The 13385-nt window shown below is 34.2% G+C and overlaps 1 protein-coding gene across 1 annotated transcript in view; it reads right to left on the bottom strand.

Moving 5' to 3' along the window:
- Nucleotides 1–11781, bottom strand: part of ARHGAP15 (Rho GTPase activating protein 15) — a 609081-nt gene extending 597300 nt beyond the window's left edge. Inside the window, exon 1 of the mRNA XM_054562678.1 lies at nucleotides 11727–11781. The gene's annotated coding sequence lies outside the window, so the exon portion shown is untranslated. The remainder of the gene's footprint in view (nucleotides 1–11726) is intronic.
- Nucleotides 11782–13385: the final 1604 nt, after the last annotated feature.

Here is a 13385-nt window from a genome sequence, read left to right as displayed (position 1 = left end):
CCTCCAAGCCCCGTGCAAGAAACATCCAGCTGCAGAATGCTTTACAGCTTATGCCAAGCGGCCACAGACAGAACATGAGTGGGCACTAGAGCCCTACTGAAGTAACCCGTGCTCTGTAGAGTGGGCCTCTGCACAGTTGATCTTCCATGGGTCATAGAGGGTAATAGTCAGTGGTCACAGCCAGTCCTTGCAGCTGCCTGGCCTAGGTAAATCCGTCCATTGACCTGCCAACAACAGTCAACTACAACAGGAGGGTGTACTCAGCCCACACGGAGGACGTAGCTTCAGTACCCAGCTTGGTTGATAGGGAAGGTGTGCCACTGGACCCCACAGGACACCTACTACATTAGGCCACACTACCAAGTCAAGGAGTCATAGCAGTTTCACCTAATACATAGAGACAAACACATGGAAGCTGACACAATGAGCAAACAAAGAAACATGGCTAAGTACAGAACAAAACTCCAGAAAAAGAACTAAACAAAATGTAGATAAACAATTTTTCAGAGGCAGAGTCAGAACACTGGTTATATGGATTCTCAAGGAACTTAACAAGTACCTCAACAGCATAAAAAAGATCCAGTCAGAAATGAAGTATGCAGTAATTGAAATAAATAAAAATTTACAGGGAATCAATAGTAGCGGCGATGAAGCCAAGAATCAAATCAATGATTTGGAACATAAGGAAGCAAAAAGCAACCAGCAAGAACAAGAATAAAAAAAGTGCAAGAAAATGAGGATAGTATATAGAGACTCTGGGGCAACTTCAAACATACCAACATTTGCATCATAGGGGTGCAAGAAAGAGAAGAGAAAGAGCAGGAAGCTGGAAGTCTATTTGAAAAAATAATTAAAGAAAAATTCCTTAATTTGGTGAAGGAAATAGACATACAAGTCCAGGAAGCACAGAGAGTCCCAGGCAAGATGGACCTGAAGAGGACCACACCAAGACACATCATAATTAAAATGCCAAAGGTTGAAGATAAAGAGAGAATCTTAAAAGCAGCAAGAGAAAAGCAGTACAAAGGAGTTCCCCCATAAGGCTGTCAGCTGATTTCTCAAAAGAAATTTTGCAAGCTATAAGGGATTGGCAAGAAGTATTTAAAGTGATGAAAAGCAAGGCCCTACAATCTAGGATGCTCTATTCAGCAAAGCTATCATTTAGAACGGAAGGGCAGATAAAGTGTTTCACAGACGAGGTAAAGTTAAAAGAGTTCGACATCACCAAATTATTATCAAGTGAAATGTTAAAGGGGCTTTAGAAAAAGGAGATCAAAACTGTGAACATTAAAATGGCAATAAATACATAACTATCAACAATTGAATCTAAAAAACATACTAAGCAAACACCAGAACAGAAACAGAATCATAGACATGGAGATCATTGAGACGGTGGCCAGTGGGGAGGGAGCCTGGGGGAAAGGAGGAAAAGGTGAAGGGATTAAGAAGAACAAATTGGTAGTTACAGAATAGTCATGGGGGTATAAAGTACAGGATAGGAATTGGAGAACCAAAGAACTTATAAGCATAATCTATGGACATGAACAAAAGTATGGGGATTGCCTGTGGGAGCAGGGGGTGCTGAAAGGAGGGAGGCAAAGGGGGAAAAATTGGGACTGCTGTAATAGTGCAATTAATAAAATATAATTGAAAAATAACGTGTGAAAAATCACTTTTAAAACTCTAAATGGAATATAAGTAGACAATGGACATTCTTATTTGTATTAATTAACTTGAGCTTACCCATCAAGCTCAAGACATAAAATAAATCTGAGATGGACAAAATAAAGGAGTATGACAAAGAGGAGCATGGAAGCAAGGAAGACCCGTTTCCAGCAGTCTAGGACAGACTTAATGGATGACCAAATAAACTATGACCATAACTTAAAGTGGAGAGAAGGGACTGGCTTCCTCTAAAACATGGCGATTGATTGATGTGTGGAATAAGTGAAGTCCATAGAGATTTCAAGATTACTTATTTAGATGACTTGAGGAAGAGAGGTATCTAAAGTTAAAAGAAAAAATGAGAAAGCTTCTGTAGGGAGATTACATGTTTAACTTGAAACATATTCAGTTTGAACTGCTAATGGGACTTCATGAAAGGGTTATCAAGTAACAAACTGAAATGAGAAACAATGTTAGAAGAGAAGCCAAGGCCAAAAATAGAAATTTAAGGATCACATCTGAGAGATTAAATTTAAGCCATCAGAATGGATAAGAATGCCAAAGAAGTCTGGTGAAAAGAGAAGATGGTCTAGAACTATGATATTCACTAGAAATATGATATGAGTCACACACATAATTTAAAAATTTTTTGTATCCACTTAGATCAGTACAATAAAATCAGTGGAAATAATTTTAACATTTTATTTAACCTAATATATCAAAAATTTATAATTTCAGCACATGATCAATATAAAATATTAATAATATAATTTTGATCTCTCTTTTTGTACTAAGTCTTCAAAAGCTGGTGTTTATTTTACAACTCAATTTAGATTAGCCGCTTTTCAAGCGCTGAATAATCATTTGTTGCTAGTTGTCACATCATAATGGTCAGCATGGTCTAAGAAGGAATTTTAGAACTGAGAGGAGATACAGGATTCAGAAGAAATAAAGAAAAATAGATAAGGTATTTGCAGTATGACATGAACTAAGGCAAATATGTTCTTCCTCACATATTTTGTAACACTTCTACATTAAGTAATATACGTAGTGAACAAGCAACACATTTTCCACAGATGGCATTTTTTCAGACATCAGACAAAGCAGGATCATTTCAGACCCTTTCAGACAATAAGGAACTTACAAAGTCCAGCATTGCTTAACTGGTGGCACTTAATAGGCTTAGAAATTGTAGCACTGTGTTGTGAAAATAACATTTTTTTGTATTATCCAGATATCCTGTAAGTCATGACACATCCAACCAAGTAGCACAAAAATTTGGATATTTAACCACTTAATTTTACCTTCCTTATCTTTCAAATGGGATACTGACCCTTTATGTGATTTTTGTGGCTATCAAATGCTATTAGGTATGCAAAACATCTGGCACATAATATGCATTACACATAATAGCATAGTCATAGCTATGATGAGTATTAGTAACAATCCTACTCTAATAATTTATTTTGATGAGTGTCTCACACTATTGTAAGCATCTTGAGAATAAGAAAATAGTGGGAAATTTTTATAGCAGCATATTCCCACCACAGTGTTGGAGACATTACTGAGGTAATCAGCACTCATGTTCTCTCCTAAATTCCACTTCTGTTAAGAAAATCACCAACACATGAGGAGGTGATGTTATATGGAGGCTCTGGTTATTTGAGTTCCCAGTACATTTATCACAAAGATGAATACGGGCTCTGCAACTCAGTTTCTAGTCCTTCACATTCTAATATGAAACTAACTAAAGCAAAGAGATAATTGGCAGGCAGAAAAATTTCCCTTGACTCAGCACCTAGTTTCCTGAGCATTCTACCTTTCACAATTCTTCTAAAAAGCTATTTTGTTTTGACTCTCATCTTGGAATTACATCAATAGAGATTAGAACAAAAAGTTCTCTAAATTTTTAGAAAATGCATCTAAAATAAACATAAATGATTCAGTTCTAATACCATGGTTGTAGCAAAATAGCTTAAAATTGTAATAGTTAAAGGTGGGTGGTATTTTTCATCAGTTTATGAGGAAATGTTTTAAGATAGTATGTTACTTGTTCTGAATTTCAGAAAGGCTCCAGAGCATGTAATGGATCCATGATTCTAATCTAACTTTTAGTCACTGTCAGGTTACTCAAAATGTACCCATAAAGTGTCATTTGTTTGAAATTTGTTTCTAGCTCCTCTTCCTCTAAACTTCATACCCAGGAGAAGCCATAAATCTTCATATAACTTTCCCTGATCCTATAGCCACAGTCAACTTTGCACCATTTATTCTATCACTAATCAAATATTCATCAAGTGTTTATTATATGTATGCCTACCACTGTTTTTGGTTCAATGTATTCAGCTTTAAAAAGCCAGGCAAAACAATTCTCTCATAGACCATTCAGTCTATGTAACGATAACCACTAAGAAATTTAAAAATATATATATATTATAAATATAATATACAATATATACATTAAAATATGTATTATAAATATTAATATATTATATATAAATTCTCTTTATCAAAAAGCTATTTAGGAAAACAAAAGCAGAGTAATGAGGTAGAGAGGACCTTGCAAATCATAAAAGGAGACTGAACAAATTTGACATATAGTAGAAAGTCATTTAAATGTTTTAGTAAGAGAATATAATTTAAGTGTTAAGAAGGCCACTCTAGCCCTGGCTGATGTGGCTCAGTGGACTGAGCACTGGCCTTTGAACCAAAAGGTCGCTTATTCTATTCTTGGTCATGGCACATGCGAAGATTGAAGCCCAGGTCCCCAGTATGGGGTGCATGAGAGGCAACCACACACTGATGTTGCCCTCTTTTTCTCCCTCCCTTTCTCTGTCTCTAAAATAAATAAATAAATAAATAAAATCTTTAAAAAATATTTTTTTATTAAATTTCCCCTTTTTCCTGAATCTTTTTCTTCACCAAAATTTTTAATGATCATGCGACTTAGAGTTTTCTTATGCTTAGAATGTACTATTAAATTACAGCACAGAAAAACACACTAAGGTAAAAAAAAAAAATCATACTGAAAAGTTCTGGAAGTTGCTACCCCCTCAGCCTTCTTGAATTCATTCAAAATGTACAAATCAACATTATTCCATATATTTTCTATGACTTCTTCTAACTTGACAAACAAAAATAGATTGGCAAGTGTGGTTTTATCTAAAATGGTGATGTCATCAAAACATCACATTGTAGTGTATTCATCTGCAGATTCTTTGGTGAAAATTCATTACACCAACAAGCAAAATTAAGAAAAAATAATAAGAGCCATTTGTCTAAAAAAAAATACAAATTTTCAATAGCCATTGCTGAGAAAAGTTAACAGTGTAATGGTCAATGTTTTGCAGGCTCTGCTTATAAGTGATGAGTTGGATCTAGTTTTGGTTTTGAGTAAGGAGTGTGAGGAAAAGGGTGGAATTGATGGTGTCCTTAGTTTACTGCCCTGAAAAGACAGGTGAAAGGTGGTGCCTTAAATGAGAGGGATGAAAATAGGAAAGAAGCAGGGTGGGTCAGGAGAAAGTGGGGAGTTACTGAGAGCCTAGTTTTGAATATACTCATTTTGATATCTCTATGAGACATTCCAGTGGAGACAATGAATAGGTAGTTGTATTTGTAGTTTTAGTGCTAAGAAGAAGGTTTGGTGTTGAGATATAAATAGTATTTAAACCCATGGCACTAAATAAAATCATCTGGGGATAAACTTAGAAGACAAGCTGAGACTGGAAAGGTGGAAATCTTGAGATTTGAGTGCAGGACATTTCAAGGTTTAGAGGGTTGGATAGTGAGAAAGAGTGAGCAAAGGTAACAGAGAAAGAGCATCCAGTTAGTTTGGAGACAATTTGTGAAAATGAAATACCTCACAGGTCCAAAGAAAAGAAAGGTTCAAGAGGGAAGGACTGTTCGCCTATATTAAACGCAGCTTAAATAATGGATAATATGAAGACATGAAAATAAATAACCACTGGATTTGGAAAAGCAAAACCACTGGAACTCTGATATAGCATGTTCTGTACTAGTTCTCTGGCATTGTATTTATACATATATACTTGTATTTAAATTCTTGTGTTTGTGAAACTAAAAAGTTTTTACTGGCTAAATAGTCCATAGATTCTTTCTGACTCCAGTAATTCCTAGCACAACACAGTGTACTGGCTTAAAATTATTTACAGAATTGAATTGAATTGGGCTGATGCCACCCAAAAGAGAAAAATCAGTATTAAAATCCATAACTGTATCATATGTTATTGGCAAGGCCAACATTTTAAAATTAGATATTCTGCTTCTTCTTTGGCATTTTATAGTGCTCCCTCTCATCAGACGAGCTTCCCTGTTATGTCAGAGAAGATAGAAACCACGAAGCATGTATTCCCTCAACTTCCTCTTCTCTTTTTTTCATCTTATCTATATCTAATTCATCTACATATACATCATTAAAATACTCTCTTCATTCTGTTTCAGGATAATTCATCTACTTGAGCTGGTGATTACACCAATCAGTCTTCTTTATCCTCTGAGACCTGGCTGCATTTCTGAATATTTTTCTTCTTTTTTTAAAAAAAAATTCTATTCCTTTTCTCCTCCTCTTCCTTTCAACGTTTGTATTGCATCCCATAATTTAGCAACTGCCTATTTCATACTTTATAAAAAGTATATTTTATATATGCTAGTCCCAACTCCTTACTTCCTGTAACATCGTATTCTAGGTCTTGAACTTCACTAATGCTTTTAATTCTTCATTACATAGTTGTGAAAGGGTACATTCTTTTATCAAGAATGACAAATAAAACTTTAATCTTTAAAACAAGTTCATCCCCAATCATCATAACAGGAATATCAAAAAAAAACTATATTAAGATACACTTCTCTACAGATTAGCAAAACCTTAAAAGTATGATAACACAATCTGTTGAAAAAGCTATGGAGCTTCCAGCAGCATTCTCATTATGTGCTGCTGAAAGTTCAGAAAGTGACAACTAACATGAAGGATAGTTTGATAATAACTATCAAAACTATTTTATCTCTTGGTTTTTAAAGAAATCATATTTATGATAATTCATTCTATAGATATGTTTTCAAATGTTCACAGTTACATGAAAACATTTATTGTGTGAGCAAAAAATTGAAAACACCCATGACACTTTTAATAAGATATTGATTAAATTATGTATGATCCATTCACACAGAGGAATACAGTACAGTTGTAAAAAAAAAATAAGAGTATTAAACAGTTTCTTATTTTTGTTATGAAAATTTCTCCAGTGTATTGTTAAATGAAAAAAAGCAAAGCATGTATTGTGTGCTATCTTTAATATATAATAAAAGAAGATATATATCGTATGTGAATACACACATATGTGAATACCGAAAGTTTAAAGGGTTAAAAAAATGTGCTTGTTTGTTCCATTAAGGAGAGGTTGAATGGAATATATAAAAATAAGAATGTGAGAAAAATTTTCCCTAAAATTTTATATTTAGGTTTTATTTTGATTTTGAAAGACCTCAGTCTATTACCTAGTATCAAACTAAAAACAGTCAAAACATAAATATAAAAATGACTTTCATAAAATGAAAAAAAAATGATTGCCACCATGGCCTGTATAAGAACTTCAAGGCCCTTGGGGAGTTGACCTTACAGGAATGCCTCTCTTCACTGACTGTGACTGTTTCCATAAACCACCCTGAAGCATTTGCCACAATGAGGTATATGGAAGAAGCAAAAAAAGTCCTGATGCTAAAAACCTATTAAAAAAATGTGGATATTCAAATAGGCATTTTCCCTGCTCCAGAACCTTGTTGTTATTTATAATCCCCAGTTATAGTCTGTTAGCAGGTTCTCAAACTATCTTTCTACCCTACCTCCTACCATTATAATTCTCCCTAACAAAACTAGACAACTTACTCTTCCTTGACAAATTTCTGATATTCCTCCATGTTTTTGTGCCTTGACACATTACCTTCCTGTCACTTGGAATGTTTCTCATCTCCCTAGTCCAAGCGTTGTCTGAAAACTACTCCAAAGATTTTCTCCAAAAAAGTCCTGACTTTTCTGATAGGATATGATCAAATGATGCAACACTTGCAAAGTTCTCTAGTTTATTGCCTGGCAAAGAAATGTTAGATGAATTTCTCTGAACCCTAGTAGAATATTTCCTATATCTTTTTATCATATGTAGCAAATTTTATTTTTGTTATAATTATTAACATAACAACGATACTAGATTATCAGCTTTTAGAAGATAAATATTGTGGAGAGGGGGTTCATACATGGAGTAGCTGGTTAAAAGTATTTTTGATTTTTGTTTAATTGAAACATCTGTTCCATTCTATCCTACCCTTAAACTGGTGGTATATTTCCTTCTGATTATAGAATTTGGACAATATCAGGATATGTTTTTAAATGTGACTATATGTGACTGTTTTTTAGATTTCTGTGGCTTTTTCTTATAAATAAAGTCACCTTTCTTCTGGGAAAAACATTTTAGTTTTTCCTGTGCAGAGGCTCCTCTTTTCAGCTAAGAGTCCTTGTATTGTAGGTTCAGGTGGCTCCTCAAGGCAAGAGTGAGCCTGGTGACCTAGGCCCGATCACTCTGGGTGTCTGCCAGAATCAGTGATCTCTCAGCTACGGGCATGTGACAGAATTCAGGCCAATCAGATTTCAATTTGAGACCTTTTTTTGTGACAAAGGAAAGACTTTTTTTGTAACATAATTTGCTGAAAGGGTCAGATGTAAAGCTAAAGCTTTCTTGTCAATTTAGTGTGAGCTTCTGCCAGAAACTACATGTAGCACAGTGAAAAAAGAGCTAAAGAATGAAGAAAATGAAACCTTATCCTGATAACTATGTGTGAGCTCTTAGAGCCAGCCATGCCTGACTCTGCTTTCCTTGGATTTTTTCAGTTGTATAAATCATTGCCTATCTTTATTGCCTAAGCTAACTTTAACTCATTTTTTTTATCGTTTGCAAATAAAAGTCCACTATAAACTGAAATTGAGAATATTTATAAATACAATTTAAAGTATTACTATATAACAATTATTTTGCAATGCAAAAAAAAATATGCTTCTGTCACTCAAAGAGTTAAATTTAGGATAGTAAATGATTTTTTAAATAACTTTTTTCATTGTATTGTTTTCCATTTCCATTTATCTCTCTTAGACTCTTTTCCACCTCCAACCCCCCCCCCAGAAATCACCACGCTATTGTCCATGACTCTGAGTCCTTTTTCTTTTTCTCTTGATCCCTCTGTCTCATAATCACCGCCTCCCTACTCAGAGCTATCAGCCAGCTCTCTGTCTATGAGTCTGTCTCTATTTTGCTTCTTAATTTAGTTTGTTCATTAGATTCCACATATGAGTAAAATCTTATGGTATTTGTCATTCTCTGACTGGCACATTTCACTTAACATAATGTTTTCCAGGTCCCTTTATTTTTTAAAACATATAAAGCAATAGATTATGTTTAATATTTTCTAAGTTTATGGAGATTCTAAAATTGTCTAAAGATCAAATGCAAGTAATTTTCATCTACTACAAGAAATGTATGTATCTCTTCAAGAATATCTTAGAGCAACAGGCATATATCTTTGATGGAGCCTTTGTTTAATACAGTGTAAGAAATTTTGTGTTTAAATGTCAAAAGCAGAGCCAATGAGTAATAAAACACATTTTCCACCATAAAACTTATCTCCCTGTTTGCCTCACTTGAGACTGAAGTCCTCAGCATTTGGCTGTTCTTGCGGGGCCTGCCTGCTGAGGGACCTTAGTAAAATTCTACTCAGAGGAAGAGGGAAGGTCTGGCTGAAAAGTTAAGAGAAACAAAACTCTGTGTCCTTCTTCTGTGAGTCTGGGCTCTTTTTATCAAATACTATAAATGCTCAGAAATAGGATGCACAAATTTTAAGGACAATGGGAGTGAAATGGAAGGAGCAAAGTAGGGTCGATCCTTCTAGGTACCAATATTGGGGCACTTTAAATTAGGAATTGAATAATTCACTCTATACTAGAGCAATAAAAAAGAAGAGGAGGAATATCAATGAAAACATGTTTCCTTTCTTAATATTGCTGAATGCTGGCCCCAAGTGGAAAAGCATGATATTCTTTTAATAAATCAGCTTTGAAGTAACTCTCCAAATGAGATCCTCTGCACTGTTTTTGTTTCATCAAAATTTGTTTCTTATTTATTCACTTAAAATGTATAAAGGTACATTAACCTACAGTAACACATTTGGAATTACTTTTTAAGAGTTGGTCTGTATATTCCAGAGAGGATGAACGCATTACTGTTTTAGCAAGCACTTCTGAGCATAGCTTATTTTACATGTCTATAAGCCCCACTTGTTCTTTATAAATCCATATTAACCTATGTTTAATTAAGCCTTAATTTTACATGTATTCCCATAAAATGTTTCTATTTTAATTTAACTGTTTCTCCAAGAAACAATTGTTTTACAGAGAATTTGGCTTTTTAAATATTACAGTTTAAAAAACCATAATTGACTTTTGTTTTCAGTACCAAATGCTTATATGGATCTTCATTTTTTCCAATATGTAAGTACTACATATGCTTATTCATGTGATGTTCTTTTATAATAAAATGAAATAAAGTAATAACATATCAACACAAACTATCTGAATTACACAGCTTCTATAGATACAGAGGTTTAGGACCACAATATTGAAGACAGACTTAAATAGTGTTTTCCATTGTGAGATAATGCACCAAATTAAAAAGCTAATCAGTATATCAAAGCAAATACATATTACCAGAGTTTTTTTACATTCTAACAACAAAGAATGTATTGAACATCAAGTCTCAATCTCTATTTTTTTCATGATCATTTTAAGTTAACAAGTAGCTGGCTTCGGTATTGACAACTGAAGAGGTCTTAAAATGGATAGTATTAGTATGCCTAATAATTTCCTGCTAAATTGACCACATCAAAATACATTTACATGTGTCTTTCAAAAGAGGACAATAAAAGAAAAGAAAATTGTTTCCACTTATCAACCCTGTAACCATTTTTAATAACACAAAAAAAATAGGTATTGTGGGGGCCATCCCTTCCCCCATCCAACAGCACAATAAAAATAATATTAGGGAAGAGTGGATCATATCTTGAGCTTTTATTAAAATTCTTTCAAAAATCTACAGTCAGATTTATTTTAGGCATTTGTCTCTGAGATTAGCAATACTTTTATATTTTCTGTACATTTGTTACAGCACACAAAGATGTTTCATAAAAGCAAGAAACAATATAAAAGAAAAGTTATTGTCAGTTTATGATTAAGAAAACCTTTTCATTTATAGAGTTTTTATTTTGGAAATCTCAAGGAAGGAAAATTATATAATTACAGAAATAACAAAAGTATTTCTCTAATTTTTCTCTTTTCCCAGAAGTAACCTCCCGTGAGGTCAGCTGTGACTTTTGTTTTAAACATACAGAGTTGCATATGAAATAAAACTTGCCCTTGTTTCAGCTTAGATCTTAAGTAAAATCTAGAAAAAATATATTTAGAGTAAAAATAGAGAGTCTTTTGCATTTTAAATGTTTTTTTAATAGCTATTTAATAACCTACACTTTGTCAAGGGTTTTCAATGCTAAATTTAATACAATACTTCACAATGAGTATCTTTCTCATTGCAATCCAGCTGTTATTTCTTATTGTTAGAAAATACCTTTTTTTTCTTTTGTTCTCTGGATCTCAAATAGTGCATATTTTTGTAAAACAATCAGATAAAGATGAAAACTTTTGAGTTTTCTCTAGTAGTTATTTTTACAAGTACCTTTCAAACTAAAACTAAACCTTACTTCGTCTTTAATATTTTAATATAAAATTTGAGCAAATTATCCTAGTATAGTATCTCAATAAAAAGGCTGAGAATTTGACAGCTGCAAATATGAATATTCTTTCCTACACCAAAGGAAACAAACATGTTTCAAACACAGGTGAAAACATTACACTTTTATAGAATTGTTCATAAGTCAACACCAAAGCTTAGGATAATCTGTTAAATGTTTTCAAGTTTAAATTTCAGGTTCATTATAAAGTTAAAACTCACCTTTTCTCCGTGGTACTTGTTACTGAAACTGCCATCAACTTCTAACTGTTAATGACTCTTTCAACAAAAACGGAAAGCAGTGAAGTCACATGTCGTAAGAGTAGACCTATGTTGGATGCCGCTTAATTTCAGTACTGAAGAAAAAAAAAGGAGGGGTGGGTGGGAGCGCAAAAACTTTTAAATAAAACCACTTCCTGCGTAGCTACGGTTAACCACACACATAACATCATTACTTGATTTGATGAAATTGCCTTGTATAGTCATCAATATTGCTAGTTTTCAATGAGATTTTTCAATTTTCAAACACTACACATGTCTATAGGTATCATCAGTTTTGATTTATTGGGAGAAATGTGTGGTTAAAAATTTAGTAGGGGGAGGAGCAGCCTGCTAAGCACTGAGGAAACTTCCTCTTTCTTTGCCTTCTAGCAAGGCCATAAAACCTAAGTCTCTGCTACCCTCCGTTGGACTGAACATGTTCACATGCTGTCAGGAGGCTCTGCCTATTGACTTGGGAAGCCAAGAAGCCACCTCCAATTCACAAACCTGGTGTTTCTGCCTCACTCATGGATGGACCCACAAAGAGGTACTCTAGTTAGTATGTTTTTGGGGTCTTGGACAAGTAGCAGTAGAACTTCAGAGAACATAGCCCAGGGCCATGCTGCCATCTAGGGGTAAGGAGGGTGCCCATCTACCACATGCTGTGTGTGGTTCTGGCTGTGGCTCTCACCGTGGTGTGTCCTCTCTGGTAGTTTCCGAAGCAGTTTTGAAATCTTCCAAAGAACTTTGGTCTATCTGAATGATTCTTTGTGTGGCCTGACTTGGAAGAAAAATAAAATAAAGGATCCAAAGCATATCATGTTTGGCATACTGTTGTGTGCCCATCTATGTAAAATTCAACCAATTCAACTCCTATTTTTATTTTGGTGGAGGGCTAGATGTCTGAACAGTAGCTATCCATCTTTGTTGAACCATGGAGTTCAAGAAATAAGCTCCTGGATGTCCAGGTGTGGCTGGTTTTATGAGATTTGCAAGATATTCAAAAAAGGAAAAGCTTCACATCCAAATATATGAGAACATTAAATCACACTCTTTTGTCACACAAACCAATTACATTCAAATCTGTATAATAGCTTTTAGTGGTTTGGAATCTTTAGCACACATAAAGACAATCTTTAAAATATATTTGGTATATAAGGCCCAAATTAAGGATGACATGTCCTTGCAAGTTAATCTAATTTCTCTAGGACTCTCCTTTCCAAAATCATATTTCAGAGTGACCCTAGAACTCACTGTCAATTGTCAATCCAGAACATGCTTTATAAAATTTTTTAAATTTATTTTATTCAATTTTTTCCATAAGCATCTATCCCCCCCATACACTCTTCCACCTCCACCTTTCCCTGCCACCCCACCCTGTCGTCCGTGTTCACACTCTTTTCCTCCTTTTTTTCAATCCTTACCCCCAACACCCCACTCAGAGCTGTCAGCTGCTCTCTATCTATGAGTCTGCCTCTATTTTGCTTGTTAGTTCAGTTTCTTCATTAGATTCCACATATGAGTGAAATCATATGGTATTTGTTTTTTTTTTCTGACTGGATTACTTCATTTGACATAATGCTCTCTAGGTCCATTCATGGTATCACAAGGGGTAAAATT

Source organism: Pteronotus mesoamericanus, unplaced genomic scaffold (genome assembly GCF_021234165.1).
Source record: "Pteronotus mesoamericanus isolate MK-2021 breed Mesoamerican mustached bat unplaced genomic scaffold, CSHL_Meso_final scaffold_651, whole genome shotgun sequence".
NCBI classification, from domain to species: Eukaryota; Metazoa; Chordata; class Mammalia; order Chiroptera; family Mormoopidae; genus Pteronotus; species Pteronotus mesoamericanus.
The sequence above is the reverse complement of the archived record's forward strand: the minus strand, read 5'-3'. Positions and strand labels throughout refer to the sequence as shown.